This window comes from Cetorhinus maximus, chromosome 19 (assembly GCF_964194155.1).
Source record: "Cetorhinus maximus chromosome 19, sCetMax3.hap1.1, whole genome shotgun sequence".
Classification (NCBI taxonomy): Eukaryota; Metazoa; Chordata; class Chondrichthyes; order Lamniformes; family Cetorhinidae; genus Cetorhinus; species Cetorhinus maximus.
The window spans coordinates 32,185,215-32,201,520 of NC_135897.1; the positions used below are offsets into that span (position 1 = coordinate 32,185,215).

Sequence of the window (16,306 nt, forward strand, 5' to 3'; positions counted from 1 at the left end):
TATAGGAGAGTGTCAACATTTCAGTAGAAATTAAATGGAACACCTTTAAGTAAATAATGCTAGACAGGCAGAACAAGTATATATCCAAGTTCAACAAGCTTAGACTGAACAAACAGATTAAAGGTGAAATAAAGAAGAAAATGACCTCTACAGCTCCTCTGCTCAGGAAAAATGAGAAAAAGGTGGACTGGGATGAAAATAGCATCAGAAATAGGAAAGATCAGATAGGTAGCAAATGCAAGGCAGTCTAAGTTGGGTTTGGAGTTGTCAGGAAGAGATATTAATGAATATAATGTTATTGGAATTTTTTTAAAATAGAGGTTTAGTCTGTGTGTGTGTTAATTGGATTAAAGCCAGCTAACCTGGATGCTTTGATGTATAGTAGTTTTGAGATGTAAACAGTAAGCTAAAGGGTGCATTTGCATTTTGTTGAATAGAGCATTCAAGAGTGGGAGTGAAATCTCGAACCTAGCTAGGAGAGACCAAGCAATATGTTTATATTACAAATAAAATTGGTACTATGAAAGGGGTTTTATTGTTAGAAGAGGTGGAGTTCAAAGGGCCTCGTGATACAATGAGAATTTACATTCAAAGAGAAAGGCTGGGTACAACAGAAAGGAGTTTGTGTGTGCAGGTGAGAGGCATGTAATATCTGAGCAGCTGTAAGCCTACAACTGTCTGCAAAGGAACCAAATTGAAAGGAACCTAATTTTGAATTTGTAAGGTGAAAATGCTTTGCCTGGTTTAAGTCTGTTGGTTATTACGTAGAAACTAGAAGCAGGAGTAGGCTATTTGGCCCATTGAGCTTGCTCCGCCATTCAACATGATTACGCTGATCCTCTATCTCAAAGCCACATTCCCCCTTTCTCTCCATACTCCTTGATGCCCCTAATATCCAAACGTTTATCAATTTCTTTCTTGAACATACTCAGTGGCTCGGCCTCCACAGCTTTCTATGGTAGAGAATTCCACAGGTTGCCCACCCTCTGAGTGAAGAAATTTTCCTCATCTCAGTCCTAAATGGTCTGCCCCATGTCCTGAGACTATGGCCCCTGGTTCTAGATTCCTCAACCAGTGGAACATCCTCCCTGCATCCAGTCTGTTAGAATTTTATACGTTTCAATCAGATCCCCTCTCATTCTTCTAAACTCTAGTGAATACAGGCTCAGTTGAACCAATCTCTCCTCATATGGCAGTCCTGCTATTCCTGGTATCAGCCTAATGAACCTTTGCTGCACTCCCTCTATGGCAAGTATATCCCTTCTTAGGTAGGGAGACCAAAACTGCACGCAATACTCCAAGTGTGGTCTCACCAAGGCCTTGTATAACTGCAGTAAGACATCCCTACTTCTGAACTCAAATCCTCTTGCAATGAAGGCCAACATACCATTTGCCTTCCTAATTGGTTGCTGCACCTGCTTGTTTACTTTCATTGACTGGTGTACAAGGACACCCAAATCCCTTTGTACATTCACATTTCCCAATATATCACCATTTAAATAATACCCTGCCTTTCTGTTTTTCATACTGAAGCGTATAATTTCACATTTATTCACGTTATATTGCATCTGCCATTTGTTTGCCCACACACACAACTTGTCTAAATCGCCCTGAAGCCTCCTTGCATCCTCCTCACAACTCACAATCCCGCCCAGTTTTGTTTCATCAGCAAACTTGGAAATATTGCATTTGGTTTCTTCATCCAAGTCATTTATATATATTGTGAATAGCTGGGGCCCAAGCACTGATCCCTGTGGTACGCCACTAGTCACCACCTACCATCCGGAAAAACACCCATTTATTCCCACTCTCTGTTTCCGGTCTGTCAACCAATTCTCAATCCATGCCAGTATATTCCCCCTGATCCCATGTGCTTTAATTTTGCCCACTAGCCTCTTATGTGGGACCTTATCAAAAGCCTTCTTGAAATCCAAATACATCACATCCACTGGTTCTCCCTTATCTATTCAACTATTCGCAAGATTGTTAATTAATCCTTTCTCATTGCACAATACCCACTCTAAGATAGCCTGCTCTCTAGTTGGTTCCTCAATGTATTGGTCTAAAAAACCACCATGTACACACTCCAGGAAATCCTCCTCCACAGTATTATTGCTAGTTTGGTTTGTCCAATCTACATGTAGATTAAAGTCATCCATGATTACAGTCATACCCTTATTGCATGCATCTCTAATTTCCTGTTTAATGCCTTCCCTTACATCTCCATTATTGTTTGAGGGTCCACAGACAACCCCCACAAACGTTTTCTGCCCCTTGGTGTTTCTTATCTCCACCCAAACAGATTCCACATTGTGATTTTCTGAGCCAATATCCTTCCTCAATACTGCATTGATTTCCTCTTTCACTAACAGCGCTACCCCACCTCCTTCCCTATTTGTCTGTCCTTCCTAAATATTAATACCCCTGGATGTTCAGTTCCCGTCCTTGGTCACCCTGCAGCCATGTCTCCGTAATTGCAACTGTATCATAATCGTTTATATCTATTTGCGCTGTTAATTCATCGACCTTATTGTGAATGCTCTGTGCATTAAGATACAATGCCTTTAGACTTGTCTTTTTAACCTTGTTAGTCATCTTAGCTTTATTTTACATTATGACTCCATTTATTTTTCACCCTTGTTTTTTCTGCCTTCCACTTTTGCTTCTTACTTTTCTGTCTTTTGTTCCTATCCTTATTTCCCCCTCCTCTGCCTCCTGCTCAGGTTCCTATCCCCTTGCTATTCTAGTTTAAACCTTCCCCAACCGCACTGGCGAACCCCGCCCCCCCACCCCCCCTCCTCCCCATCCCCCCTCCTCCCACCGCCCCTCTCCCCGAGGACATTGGTACCAGTCCTGCCCAGATGCAACGCGTACTGTTTGTACTGGCCCCACCTTCCCCAGAACCGGTCCCAATGTCCCAGGAATTTGAATCCTTCCCCTTTGCACCATTTCTTCAGCCATGTATTCATCCAATATATCCTGTTATTTCTACTCTTGCTAGCACGTGGCACTGGTAGGAATCCTGAGATTACTATCTTTGAGGTCCTACTTTTTAATTTACGCCCTAATTCCCTATATTCAGCTTGTAGGACCTCATCCCTTTTTTTACCTATGTTGTTGGTACCAATATGTACCACGACCACTGGTTGTCCATCCTCCCACTTCGGAATGCCCCATAGCCTCTCCGAGATGTCCTTGACCCAGGCACCAGGGAGGCAACATACCTCCTGGAGTCTCTTTTGTGGCTGCAGAAACACCTGTCCATTCCCCTTACAATTGAATCCCCTGTCACTATAGCCCTGCCACTCTTCTTGGTGCCATGAACTTGGCTCCTGCTGCTTTCCCCTGAGAAGTCACCTCCCCCAACAGCACCCAAAATGGTATATCTGTCAGAGAGTGGGATGGCCACAGGGGACTCCTGCACTACCTGCCTTCCTCTACTCTACCTGGTGGTCACTCATCTCCTTTCTGCCTGTTCAGTCTTTACCTGTGGTGTGATCACCTCACTGAACATGCTGTCCATGACAGTCTCAGCATCGTGGACACTCCATAGTGAATCCACCCACAGCTCCAACTCTGAAATGAGGTAGGCCAGTATCTGCAGCTGGATACACATGGTCGCCAGGGACACTGGAAGTGTCCATGACTTCCCCCATAGCGCAGGAGGAGCATATTATGGGTGCGAGCTCTGTGGCCATGACTTCCCTTTAGATTAAGCTCGTTAGTTACTCCCTTTAAAGAATACTAACTATGCTAGGGGCCTTATTCCACTCCAAACACTCCCACTACAGTCCAAAGTCCTCACCTTATTTTAAGCTAATGGACTGCAGCAGTTTAATTAGTAGAAAAAGTAGAAGTAGAAGTACTCACCTGGCCCTACTTACCAATCAGCTGCCTCCCATGCATTGTGTCACTTTTTCAATTGTGATGTCACTTCGAACTCCACCGCCTGAATGTCCTGAGGGTATGCTTCTCCTCTCTGGCCTCAGCCCTTTTATACCGCTCTCACTGGCCTCTCCTTTCTGGTCTCAGCCTCTGTTTTTCGAGCCCTTTATACCGCTCTCACTGGCCTCTCCGCTCCAGTCTAAAACTCACTTACAACCCTAACAGCAACTTTTAGTTAATTGCTAAATTAAAGAAAGACTTGACTTTAGATTGAATCTAACCCTTAATTTAACCCTTAAACTCCCTCAGTCACCAATCTCCAACTGAAGCTCTCTACTGCAGCCAAACACATCACTCCAGTGCAGACAAAAAAGATTATTGTTGCCTTACTGGAGATTCATTTGGGAATTTGTTAAAAGTTATGATAGTAGTAATTTGTAGACATGTGTATGTATTAATTCCTTGTTGTGAATTAATAAATGTTTCATTTAGTTTGATATAAAACCTCTGGAGGCTTGGTGGCTTCATTTCTGAATTCAGACCTGCAACTCAAAACATACCAATTGAAAATATAGGTTATGATAGTTGTTTAAAGTTTCCCTCTGGGATTTTAAATAACTCAGCCTTTACAAACTGCTGTGTCATAACAGAGTACATGCACATAAATGGACATAGCGTGGTAAATAAATCTGGTGAGCTGCAGGCACAGGTTACCACATGGGATTATGATATTGTGGCAATAACAGAGATGTCGCTCAAAGAAGGTGTGAATTGAGATCGTAATATTCGTGGTTCCAAGGTATTCAGCAAAGACAGGAAGTAAAAGGAGAGCATGTGACAGGATTGATTAAGGAAACTATTATAACACAAGAGAGGGGTGATATAGTTGAGTGGTAAAATAATCTACTTGGTTTGAAATCAGGAACAATAGAGGAACTATTACTCTACTGGCTCTATAATATAGGTCAACAATGAATGCAAAGAAGATAGATGAGCAAATTTGCAGTCTAATTACAGAAAGATGGAATAACTACAGTGAAATGATAATGGGGAACTCCAATTAACCAAATATAGATTGGGATAATAACGGTGTAAAAGGCAAAAGGAGGGAAGGATTTCTGAAGTGTGTACAAGATAACTTTTTTGAGAGTATATTTCCAGTTTAATGAAAAATTAAGCAGTGCTGGATCTGGTTCTGGGGAATGAAGTGCAGCAAGTGGCGAACATGTTTCAGTGGGATGAATTTGGAAAACAATTAGCATAATATCATCAGGCTGAGATTTGTTATGGAAATGGACAAGAACAATGGAGCTTTAAAGTACTTAACTTGAGGAGGACTAATTGTTAAGAAATCTGGCCCAGGTTGATTGAAATCAGAAATTGGTAAACAAAACAGTAAATGAACAATGGGAGGAAATGAAAGAGGAGATGCTCTGGATACAGCGTAGATGCATTCCCAAGGGAGGAGGAGTGGGCACGTGGTGGATGGGGGGGTTGGTGGGGGGGGTGCAGTGTAAGGTGTGGTTGGAAGGAAGGGATCCAAAGCTAGATCTCCTTGGATGAGCAAAGATAACTGGCTGCATTTTGCTATCAGCGAAGAAGCAATGTGTTCACTACTAACCTCAAATTTAATCTCTGTGTCATGGTTTTCCCTTTTCCTGACAGCATTTTACATTTGACACTAAGTTAAGGGGATGTTTTGGTGTGGAGTAACAGTGATGTTCGGTAAGTAGCCAATCACATTGAAGTTGTGCACAGCAAACCAGGAAGTTAAAGTTAAAATCACTTTTAATTTAAAATTTTGATAGCCAAATGAGCGGTCATAATTGGCTTAAGATAAAAGCTAAAACTATTAAAAATAAAAATGTGTAATTTTTATCGTAATTCAGAAATTTGACATTCCACAAATATAATTTCCCAGTGTCAGTGTGGGCATTTTGCAGTAATTATGAAGATAGTACCCTGTTAAGAAACCCAGCTAAATCTCATTCAACAACATGTAATTTTTTCAAAACAGAAACAGAATTACCTGGAAAAACTCAGCAGGTCTGGCAGCATTGGCGGAGAAGAAAAGAGTTGACGTTTCGAGTCCACATGACCCTTCAACATAACTGAGTATAGTTAGGAGAGGGGTGAAATATAAACTGGTTTAAGGTGGGGGGGCGGGGGGAGAGAAGTTGAGGGTGGGGTGGTTGTAGGGACAAGCAAGCAGTGATAGGAGCAGATAATCAAAAGATGTCACAGACAAAAGGATCAAAGAGGTGTTGAAGGTGGTGATATTGTCTAAGAAAATGTGCTAATTAAGAATGGATGGCAGGACACTCAAGGTACAGCTCTAGTGGGGGTGGGGTGGAAAGAAAGTAATTTTTTCACTGGTTTTTAAAACGATTCTAACAGCATAAGAGTGGAAGTTCTCATTAGTGCAATATATTTCCCATTGATGGCGTTCTGGAGGGACCTCAAAAGCGCAGCCTCTGAAAATGCGTGGAATCACTGACACATCCACCTTTTGCATTTCTGCATTATTTTGCTGAATTTTGCCATCATTACCACAGCAAATCCGGCTGATTAGGCGTCAAAAAGATCTTCTTGATGAGCCCAACAGGAGGTAATTATCACATTGGATAGGATAAAACTAGGTAAAGAGGAGGTACTTAAAAGGTTTGCAGTCCTCAAAGAAGAAAAGTCAACCAGCCCAGATAGGATATATCCTAGGTTACTGAGCAAGCTAAAGTGGAAATTGTGCAGGTTCTGACCGTAATCTTCCAATCCACTTTGATATGGAGGTGAGCACAGAGGAGTGGAGGATTGAAAATGTTGTAATGCTCTTCAAAAAAAGGGTAAGGATAAACCTAGGAATTACAGGCTTGTCAGCCGATCATCACGTGGTGGAGAAACTTTTAAAGTCAATAATTTGGGTCAAAATTAATTAGCATTTGCAAAATAGTGCAGAAGAAATTTACTGGAATGGTACCAGAGATGAAGGACTTCAGTTATGTGGAGAGACTGGAGAAGCTGGGGTTGTACACCTTAAAACAGAGAAAAAATTAGATGAGATTTGATAGAGGTGTTCAAAACCATGAAGAAAAAATAAAGAGAAACTGCTTCCAGTGGCAGAAGGATTGGTAACCAGGGGACAAGATTCAAGGTGGCATAAGGAAATTGATTTTTACACAGGGAGTTGTGATGCCTGAAAAGGCGGTGGAAGTAGAATTGGTAACTTTCAAAAGTTAGTTGGCCCTTGAAAGAAAAAAAATGAGCTATGGGGAAAGAGCAGGGGAATAGGCTACTTGGATAGGCCCACCAAAGAGCTGGCATTGACACGATCAACCAAATGGCCTCCTTCTGTGCTGTATCATTCCATGATTCGATGTAAGAACAATTTAAAAAGTCGGTTAAGAGACACCCAGAAATAAACAAAGAAGAGAGGTAAGATATATCAGTAAGGGGTTCTTGCAGGACTACAATACCGAGAACTGGGGGAAGGTGAATTTTGCAGAAATGAGAAGGGACTTGGCTGAGGTGGACTGGACAGCACTGCTGGAGGATAAAACAGTGGAGAACCAGTGGGAAGCACTAAAAAGCGAGATCTTAATTGTACAAAGTAGACACGTCCCCTACAAAAATAAGAGTGGGACTGCCAAATCTAGACCCCCCTGGTTGTCTTGAGGAATACAGGGGAAGATCAAACAGAAAAAGAAAGCGTACGATAGGCACAAAGAACTAAGCACTGCAGATAGCCTAGACGAATATAGGAAGTGCAGGGATGAAGTAAAAAAGGAAATAAGGAAATCAAAGAGAGGGCATGAAAAAAGATTAGCAAGTAAAATTAAAGATAACCCAAAGATATTTTACCAATACATTAATGCTAAAAAGTTAGTTAAGGAAAAAATGGGACCTATCAGAGGTGAAGATGGAAACTTGTGTGTAGAAGCAGAGGCTGTGGGAAGGGCTTTGAATTAATATTTTGTCTCCGTGCTTACAAAGGAAAGGGAGGAAATAGATATAGTAGTCCAGTAATGCAGTTGACATGGTGTACATGGGCTTCAAAAGGTATTTGATAAAGTGCCAAATAACAGCAAAGTTGGAATAAAAGAGATAGTGGCAGCATGGATATGAATTTGCCTAAGTGACAAGAAACAGAGAGCAGTGATGAACAGTTATTTACCAGACTGGAGGAAAGCATGCAGTGGGCAGTATTTAATGGAGGTGAAAGGGGTTTTGCCGCCATCTGCACACCTGGCAGAAGCCCTGCATCACCTTTTCTAAGGATGGCCTGCCGAATTAAGTGCCACTCAGGCACTTTACTGAACAGTGGGAGGCCTTCCCTGGGATTAAGAACTCAACCAGTGGAAGTCCCGCCCAACGAGAGCTGCCAGCCACTCAGAGGCCAGCATCTCGACTAAACGGAAGTGCTTCCGGGGAGGTGGTGACTGCTGCTGGTATGACACCCACCTCAGTACTAGTAGCATCATTAGATTCCAGGCCACAGGTGAGTGATGATGGGAGGGGGTTGTGGGGCTGCAGGTCAGCAGCATGGGCACAGGGGATAAAAACAAAAAACTAAAACAAAAACAGAATTACCTGGAAAAACTCATCAGGTCTGGCAGCATCGGTGGAGAAGAAAAGAGTTGACGTTTCGAGTCCTCACGACCCTTCAACAGAACTGAGTATAGTTAGGAGAGGGGTGAAATATAAGCTGGTTTAAGGGGGGGGGGGGAGAGAAGTTGAGTTGGGGGGGTGGTTGTAGGGACAAGCAAGCAGTGATAGGAGCAGATAATCAAAAGATGTCACAGACAAAAGGATCAAAGAGGTGTTGAAGGTGGTGATATTATCTAAGAAAATGTGCTAATTAAGAATGGATGGCAGGACACTCAAGGTACAGCTCTAGTGGGGGTGGGGTGGAAAGACTGACAAGGTATTAGTTGTAGATTTTAAAATAATGGAAATAGGTGGGAAAAGAAAAATCTATATAAACTATTGAAAAAAACAAAAGGGAGGGGGAAGAAACGGGGTGGGGATGGGGGGAGGGAGTTTAAGATCTAAAGTTGTTGAATTCAATATTCAGCCCGGAAGGCTGTAAAGTGCCTAGTCGGAAGATGAGGTGCTGTTCCTCCAGTTTGCGTTGGGCTTCACTGGAACAATGCAGCAAGCCAAGGACAGACATGTGGGCAAGAGAGCAGGGTGGAGTGTTAAAATGGCAAGCGACAGGGAGGTTTGGGTCTTTTTTGCAGACAGACCGCAGGTGTTCTGCAAAGCGGTCGCCCAGTTTGCGTTTGGTCTCTCCAATGTAGAGGAGACCGCATTGGGAGCAACGAATGCAGTAGACTAAGTTAGGGGAAATGCAAGTGTAATGCTGCTTCATTTGAAAGGAGTGTTTGGGCCCTTGGACGGTGAGGAGAGAGGAAGTGAAGGGGCAGGTGTTGCATCTTCTGCGTGGGCATGGGGAGGTGCCATAGGTAGGGGTTGAGGAGTAGGGGGTGATGGAGGAGTGGACCAGGGTGTCCCGGAGGGAACGATCCCTACGGAATGCTGCCAGGGGGATGAAGGGAAGATGTGTTTGGTGGTGGCATCATGCTGGAGTTGGCGGAAATGGCGGAGGATGATCCTTTGAATGCGGAGGCTGGTGGGGTGATAAGTGAGGACAAGGGGGACCCTATCATGTTTCTGGGAGGAAGGAGAAGGCGTGAGGGCGGATGCGCGGGAGATGGGCCGGACACGGTTGAGGGCCCTGTCAACGACCGTGGGTGGAAAACCTGGGTTAAGGAAGAAGGAGGACATGTCAGAGGAACTGTTTTTGAAGGTAGCGTCATCAGAACAGATGCGACGGAGGCGAAGGAACTGAGAGAATGGGATGGAGTCCTTACAGGAAGCGGGGTATGAGGAGCTGTAGTCGAGGTAGCTGTGGGAGTCGGTAGGCTTGTAATGGATATTGGTGGACAGTCTATCATCAGAAATTGAGACAGAGAGGTCAAGGAAGGGAAGGGAAGTGTCAGAGATGGACACATGTGAAAATGATGGAGGGGTGGAGATTGGAAGCAAAATTAATAAATTTTTTATTTATTAATCAGAGCATGAAGCAGCACCGAAGTAATCATTGATGTACCGGAGAAAGATTTGTGGGAGGGGGCCGGAGTAGGACTGGAACAAGGAATGTTCCACATACCCCATAAAGAGACAGGCATAGCTGGGGCCCATGCGGGTACCCATAGCCACACCTTTTATTTGGAGGAAGTGAGAGGAGTTAAAGGCACAGGGGAGGTTGTCAGAGGGCACCCCCTTCCCAATGCCAGATCCCTTAATCAGACTGAGTACCTTTGAATGAGGGCCCACAGCGCAGCCTGACTGATCTGGGAGGCAGACTGCAACTTCAGCATTTCTGTGCCAATCTACATATGCCTGACATCCTGAAGTTATGGTCAACTTCAGAATGATGCCAACCACCCCTTCAAACCCCAACAACACCCTCCACTCCGCCCCCTTCACAACCCCACGTCACCCTCCACTCCGCCCCCTTCAAATCCCCTCATCACCCTCTACTCCTCCCCCTTCACATCCCCACATCACCCTCCACTCCGCCCCCTTCACATCCCCTCATCCTCCACTCCGCCCCCTTCAAATCCCCTCATCACCCTCTACTCCTCCCCCTTCACATCCGCACATCACCCTCTACTCCACCCCCTTCACAACCCCACATCACCCTCCACTCCGCCCCCTTCAAATCCCCACATCACCCTCCACTCCACCCCCTTCACATCCGCACATCACCCTCTACTCCACCCCCTTCACACCCCCACATCACCCTCCACTCCACCCCCTTCACATCCCCACATCACCCTCCACTCCGCCCCCTTCACATCCCCACATCACCCTCCACCCCGCCCCCTTCACACCCCCACATCACCCTCCACTCCATCCCCTTCACTTCCGCACATCACCCTCCACTCCACTCCGACCCCTTCACATCCCCTCATCACCCTCCACTCCGCCCCCTTCACACACCCACATCACCCTCCAATCCGCCCCCTTCACATCCCCACAACACCCTCTACTCCACCCTCTTCACATCCCTCATCCTCCACTCCGCCCCCTTCACATCCCCTCATCAACTTCCACTCCACCCCCTTCACATCCCCTCATCCTCCACTCCGCCCCCTTCACATCCCCACATCACCCTCCACTCCACCCCCTTCACATCCCCTCATCCTCCACTCCGCCTCCTTCACATCCTCACATCACCCTCCACTCCACCCCCTTCACATCCCCACATCACCCTCTAGTCTGCCCCCTTCACATCCCCACATCAGCCTCCACTCCGCACCCTTCACACCCCCACAACACCCTCTACTCCACCCCCTTCACTCTCCCACATCACCCTCCACTCCACCCCCTTCACACCCCCACATCACCCTCCACTCCGCCCCCTTCACATCCCCACATCACCCTCCACTCCACCCCTTTCACACCCCCACATCACCCTCCACTCCACCCCCTTCACACTCCCACATCATCCTCCACTCCACCCCCTTCACATCCCCACATCACCCTCCACTCCACCCCTTTCACACCCCCACATCACCCTCCACTCCGCCCCCTTCACACTCCCACATCACCCTCCACTCCACCCACTTCACATCCCCACATCACCCACTCCACCTCCTTCACACCCCCACATCACCCTCCACTCCGCCCCCTTCACATCCCCACATCACCCTCCACTCCACCCCGTTCACATCCCCACATCACCCACTCCACCCCCTTCACATCCCCTCATCCTCCACTCCACCTCCTTCACACTCCCACATCAGCCTCCACTCCGCCCCCTTCACATCCCCACATCACCCTCCAATCCACCCCTTCACACCGCCACGTCACCCTCCACTCCACCCCCTTCTCACCCCCACATCACCTCCACTCCACCCCCTTCACACCCCCACATCACCTCCACTCCACTCCGCCCCCTTCACATCCCCACATCACACTCCACTCCACCCCCTTCACATCCCCACATCACACTCCACTCCACCCCCTTCACACCCCCACATCACCCTCCACTCCACCCCCTTCACATCCCCACATCACCCTCCACTCCGCCCCCTTCACATCCCCTCTTCACCCTCCACTCCACCCACTTCACATCCCCACATCACCCTCCACTCCGCCCCCTTCACACCCCCACATCACCCTCCACTCCACCCCCTTCGCACCCCCACATCACCCTCCGCTCCACCCTCTTCACACACCCACATCACCCTCCACTCCACCCCCTTCACACCCCCACATCACCCTCCGCTCCACCCTCTTCACACACCCACATCACCCTCTACTCCGCCCCCTTCACACACCCACATCACCCTCCACTCCACCCCTTCACACCCCCACATCACCCTCCACTCCGCCCCCTTCACACCCCCACATCACCCTCCACTCCGCCCCCTTCACACCCCCACATCACCCTCCACTCCACCCCCTTCACACCCCCACAACACCCTCCACTCCACCCCCTTCACCTCCCCACATCACCCTCCACTCCACCCCCTTCACATCCCCTCATCACCCTCTACTCCGCCCCCTTCACATCCCCACATCACCCTCCACTCCACCCCGTTCACACCCCCACATCACCCTCCACCCCCTTCACACCCCCACATCACCCTCCACTCCACCCCCTTCACATCCGCACATCACCCTCTACTCCACCCCCTTCACACTCCCACATCACCCTTCACTCCACCCCCTTCACATCCCCACATCACCCTCCACTCCACCCCCTTCACATCCCCACATCACACTCCACTCCGCCCCCTTCACACCCCCACATCACCCTCCACTCCACCCCCTTCACTTCCGCACATCACCCTCCACTCCACTCCGACCCCTTCACATCCCCTCATCACCCTCCACTCCGCCCCCTTCACACCCCCACATCACCCTCCACTCCGCCCCCTTCACATCCCCACAACACCCTCTACTCCACCCTCTTCACATCCCTCATCCTCCACTCCGCCCCTTCACATCCCCTCATCAACCTCCACTCCGCCCCCTTAACATCCCCACATCACCCTCCACTCCACCCCTTTCACACCCCCACATCACCCTCCACTCCGCCCCCTTCACACTCCCACATCACCCTCCACTCCACCCCTTCACATCCCTACATCACCCTCCACTCCGCCCCCTTCACACTCCATCACCCTCCACTCCACCCCCTTCACATCCCCACATCACCCTCCACTCCACCCCCTTCACACCCCCACATCACCCTCCACTCCACCCCCTTCACATCCCCGGCCTCCACCACCCCTGACCCACCCTCCCCAAATCCTCCACTCCACACCCCCTCCATTCCCCCATACTCCCATCTCCTCCACCCCCATGCTCCCCCACATACCCCACCCCACTCCCCTACATCCCCTTTTCCCATTTCTTCTCATTACCAGCAATAAATCTTTTGTTTAATTCAAGATTTTTTTTGTCCATGGTGTAATTTAAAATTTACCCGGGCTGGTGTGAGAATCTGTTGTAAATTGGTTTGGTTGTGCAAGATGCAGATTGTTGTGAGAAATTGGCACTCCTATGTTTTTTGTCCCTTCTGCTATTCCGTGCTTGTTGTGTGAGCTGAGCAGCACTGGAGGGTCAGCCAGCAGAGGGCGAATGGAGGGGTGGGTTTAAGGTTTAAGGTTTGTTTGTGTAACTTACTGCAGTTTTCTCTCTCTCTCTCTCTCTCTCTCTAGCTGCTTCTTAATGTCACTGAATCAGGCTTTACATCCTGGGGAATTGAGCAACAGAGCTACCTAAGATTCCCTGTGCTGGGACTGACCTCCCTGAGAGACTGAGCTGTGTAAAGACTAGACACGTTCTTTACAGACTGAATACCACAATGTGAAGAAGGAATTGATCCCAGGGGGTTCCTGGAAATTCAATCGTGTTGCTACATATTTGGGGGTGTCAGCAGGCCAGGTTTAGGTGGGCGTTGCTAGAAAGTGTAACTTGTTTCTAAGTTAGAGCAGCTTAGGCCTGGAGGAATAAGCACAGCAGCTTCCTGTCAGACAAGCAGCACACTGAGGGAAAAGGCGACCAGAAACAGCAGTAATGGTAAGGGAGGATTTGTGAAATGCACGACCAGCTGTTTAATAAACAGAAATTGCTGGTGTGATTTATTAGGAGTCACAGAGAATGTTTCAGCAAGTGGGTCAGAAAACTTAAACGTGTGGCTGTTGAGAAGATTATCTTGTGCTGCTGAGAGGGTGAAATCCTTATTGCCAGTTATTCAGCCAGCCTAAGAATTCTCTCTCTGGATCAGTGTGTAGGTCCACTGTCGGCAGTAGCTCAGTGGTAGCACTTTACCTTTGGCCTCAGGGTTGTGGCTTCAGGTTCCACTGCAGAGATTTGAGCAGAGAATCTCGGTTGATCCTTCAGTATAGTACAGTATTGCGATGTTGGAAGCCCCAACTTTCAGATGAGAGATAAGCCAAGGCTCTACATATCCTCTCGGGGATGTAGAAGTCCCATGGCACTATTTGAAAAAGGGCAGGGGAGTTCTCTCTGTCTCTTGACAATATTTATCCCTCAATCAACATCACTCAAAAGTCATTATCTCATTGCTGTTTGTGGGTTCTTCCTGTTTGTGATTGGCTGGCGGGTTTCCAATGTTACAACAATGATGACACTTCAAAAATTACTTAATTGACTGTAAAGCACTATATGAAGGCGAGTTCTTTTTTTTCTTTATTTGGTGTTTGTTGAGTTATAAATGCCAGAAAGGATCCAGGTCCAATCAACAGTCTGTACTGAGTTTACTAATCTCAGCAGGCCAGCAACATTTGGCCTCAACATTCCAGGATAGCGAAAGAGAAGACATTATCCTGTTCAATATCAAGAATGTAGCCCCAGTTGGACAGTCCAGGGATGGACCGGGTGCTGTCTGCAGTTAAATAGACACTTGCTGCCTTGGCGGACACACAGAATGACAGCTTGTGTGAAGGGCAGCGGATCAGCCACTGTCCTTTAACCAGCTCTCCTGCAAAAGTTAGTGCTTTCAATGTCGAAACAGGAATAGGGTATTCAGACCCTTGAGTTTGTTATGCCATTCAGTCAGATCATGGCTGATTTGTACCTGACCTCATTTGCCCACCTTTGCTCCATACCCTTTGCTACCCTGCCCTGACAAAAGTCTTATCAATCTCAATCTTGAAAATTTCAATTAATGCAGCATCTACAGCTTTGTGAGAGAGACTCAGATTTTTCAGTTTTAAAAAAAAAGTCGTTCCTGATCTCACTCCTAAATGGCCAAGCTCTAATTTTAAGATTGTTTCCCTTGTTCTGAATTCCTTCACCAGGGGAAATATATTTTCGATGCAACCTTTCCTCAAAATTTAACAGTTTAAGATCTGGTATCATTCTGGTGAATCAATTGCACCCCTTCCAAGGCCAATACATCTTTCCTGAGATTTGGTGTTCAAAACTGTTACTCCATGTCTGTCCAATTCTTTGTACAAATGAAAACACACCCTCCTTCCCTTTCTATTACACTCCCCTTGAGATAAAGGCTAAAATTACATTAGCCTTTTTAATTGCTTTTGGCTTACATGCACATCCCTTCAAGATAGAAGAGGAGAAAAATTGAGAAGGCAGAAGAAAATATTCTTAAAAAAAAAACACCTAATAATGTACCAGTGTTAAAATACTGGGAGAATTTGGCCCAGAACTGTATACAAAAACTATGCGCACAATTATAGAAATAGGAAAAAAAAAATGAGAGAAAGACATAAATGCATTTGTATACCACATTATCTGGTAGTTCAAAGCACTTTATGTTCAATTAAATATTTTTGAAGAGCAGTACCTGTTGTGTAGACATCCAAGCAGCCAGTTTTACACAGCAAGGTCTCACCGACAGCAGTGAGATTGGTTGACTGAGGGAACAATGTTGACTGTGACACCTGGAGAATTGACTGCTCTTCTACAAATAGTCTCCTGGGATTTTTAATGCCCACCTAAATAGTGCCAAGGAGATCTTGGTGTAATATTGCATCCAACAAAGCTGCTCTAGATTATGTGCCCAAGCCATGGAATAGGGCAGGAACTCTCAATCTTTAGATTTACAATTTATGAATGCTGCCAGCAAGCATCTAGCTGAAGAATAGAGGGGACTGTTCCCCAGCAAGTCTCCCTCCCCGAAGCCACCCATTGTCAGAAAAGATCTGTATGTCATTTTAATGAGTATAGATTTCCAACCGTTTATTATTTGTTCAAGGAATATGAGCATCAATGGCAAGGCCAGCATTTGTTGCCAATCCCAAATTACCCTTGAGAAGGTGGTGGTGAGCTGCCTTCTTGAACTGCTACAGTTTATGTGGTGATAGATACACTCACGGTGTTGTTAAGAAGGGAGTTCCGGGATTTTGACCCAGTGACAGTG

The 16,306-nt window shown here is 46.7% G+C and overlaps 1 protein-coding gene across 4 annotated transcripts in view; it reads left to right on the forward strand.

The window, feature by feature from the left end:
• The window catches only part of nmnat3 (nicotinamide nucleotide adenylyltransferase 3), a 115,954-nt gene that overhangs the window by 30,622 nt on the left and 69,026 nt on the right, over positions 1-16,306 (forward strand). For 3 of the 4 annotated variants that reach the window (XM_078563667.1, XM_078563669.1, XM_078563671.1), the window contains exon 1: positions 13,753-13,980. The exons of the other annotated variant lie outside the window; for it this stretch is intronic. The gene's annotated coding sequence lies outside the window, so the exon portion shown is untranslated. Of the gene's footprint in view, positions 1-13,752; positions 13,981-16,306 lie in introns of those variants that run through there. 4 annotated transcript variants of the gene reach the window in all.